The 2,158-nt window shown below is 43.0% G+C and overlaps 1 long non-coding RNA gene across 1 annotated transcript; it reads left to right on the forward strand.

The window, feature by feature from the left end:
- The first annotated feature begins 839 nt into the window (after positions 1 to 839).
- LOC147365045 (uncharacterized) lies at positions 840 to 1,808 on the forward strand. Its single transcript, XR_015135120.1, has 2 exons — positions 840 to 1,032; positions 1,172 to 1,808. It is a non-coding gene; the product is annotated as an uncharacterized LOC147365045 (long non-coding RNA).
- The last annotated feature ends 350 nt before the right edge of the window (positions 1,809 to 2,158 follow it).

Raw genomic sequence — 2,158 nt, forward strand, 5'->3', positions numbered from 1 at the left:
CATACTTCATAAACAGATCATTGTACACCAGGACATGTCTCCTCATTCACTTATTCATTTTTCAAATATTTTTAAATCATTTGCTCTGAACTAGTGTTCTGTGTATTTTGAGAAGTTGGCCACTGAGATTAATAAGATGAAGTTCCTGATCTCAGGTGCATCAAACCTAGTTTGAAAAACAACACACAAATGATTCCAGTGTGGTGTAGAAATGACAGTGATAGTGGTGCGTACAAGGTACGGTGGGAAGAGAGGTGGGTCCTAACTCAGCCTGAAGGACTGGATCAGCACTTTCATAAGGGGTAATTGGTTCTTAAAGAAGGAATAAAAAGTTGCCTAGGCAAAGATTCTGGGCAGAAAGGAAGAAATTCTAAGCAGAGACAGCTCAACCCCTGGTTCTAGGGGACCAGTGAGGGAAATGACAAGAAGAGATCTCAGTTCAGTCTTTTTTCACACTCACACTATAACTTAAGTTGCCTAAATGAGCTTATTGTTCAATGTGATCAGACAATAGATGCTGGGCCTGGAACGCCTTAAGGGAACTGTATTTCTCTGCATCTTAAAGACAGAGGAATTACCATCTATCTCAGCCTCGGACACCATTGCAAAGTCTGCAGAAATTATTTGGTGCTTCCTTCCTTGAGCCCTACGCTCACCCCAGATACCTATTTCCCTTCTATGCCTACAACTTAAGCTCCTTTTCAGGGTAAATACCAAAAGATGTATAGCAGACTGCAGGAACAGAGGGAGAACGACAGAGGGCGCTGCTCCCTTTCGTTGGTGATTTGATATAAATTCATCTTTCATTTCTGAGAACATTTCTCTTGCTCAGCCTACAGCATGATCTTGTAGAGGAGTTTGTCTTGCATAGCACATGAACCAAGATTTTCTTGAAGATTTCAACAAAAGATCAAGAAACCAGAGGAATAGTTTTTTCAACTTTCGTGTATCCCCAAACTCAGCCTTCCACTGCTTCTGAGCCAGCTATGCTGTCTGCTTTGTGCTTAGGACTTGTGATCTTGTTGATAATGCGTGAGTAACATTGATTTAAAATTTCTAAGATGTTCTATTTCTTGGTTTTAGGATGTCATGTAACCTCTATCAAGCGGGAGATGGTCCCTCTTCCTTAGCCAACTTAACAAAGTCTTATGTGTGTGGTTTTTTCTTTAAGGAGGGACCAGTGGAGACTCGGTGACCCAAACAGAAGGTGTTGTTACCCTTCCCGAGAAGACATCTCTGATTTTGAAGTGTACTTACCAGTCCAGCTATTCAGGTTTTCTTTTCTGGTATGTCCAGTACCAAAACAAAGAGCTTGAGCTGCTCCTGAAAAGCTCATTAAACCAGAAGGTGACCAGCAGAGGCTTTGAAGCCACTCATATCTCGAGTGACAGCTCCTTCCACCTGCAGAAATCCTCCGTGCAAACATCAGACTCAGCTGTGTACTACTGCGCTCTGAGTGACACAGTGAGAGAGGCCGCAGGGGGAGCTGAACATAAACCCAAGGGCACAGATGGGGTCAGGCTCTGGGCAGCTCTCCAGAGTTCTGTGCTAGAGGCATCCTCAAAGTACTTTCAGCTCTGAAGCTCAGAGCTAAGAACCTTGGAATTCTTGGATTGCCCTACAGAGAGGAATCTGGGGCGGGACAGTGTAAAGAGGAACCTAAGCGCTTTTCTCCACAAATGCCTGTTTTCAGCCCATTCACATTCCCCCTAAAGACACAGAATCCCTTGTGTCATTAACTCTTCAGTGACAATTCAGTTGATATATGCTGAAATATTTCACAACCTGTTAATAAAAACTTCCAGAAACATTGTTAATGGATGGCTGTGTGATCTGGAAGGTAGTCTCTGGCTTTAATAATTCAGACTAGGATTGTATGTCTTGCTGAGATACACCTGCAGACACTCCATCTTCAGTGACTAGGAGCTTTATTCTCTCTTCCCTTGACTTTTCCATCCCTATGGCTGCTACAGCAATGCTGCTACCTAGGTAAGTCCTAGGAGGAGAGTTTTCTGACAAGATAATCCTTCTGTCAATGACCCTGTGGGTCAGAGCAGTCCAGTTGGTAAATATTGCAGGCATGATGTGTATTGTTTGTATTAAAACAGGGCACAGGATATTCTCTTTGCCAATAATAACATCACCTCAGGGGAAATTT

This window comes from Bos grunniens, chromosome 10 (genome assembly GCF_055505025.1).
Source record: "Bos grunniens cultivar Pamir isolate PY7600 chromosome 10, Bosgru_T2T1.0, whole genome shotgun sequence".
Taxonomy (NCBI): domain Eukaryota; kingdom Metazoa; phylum Chordata; class Mammalia; order Artiodactyla; family Bovidae; genus Bos; species Bos grunniens.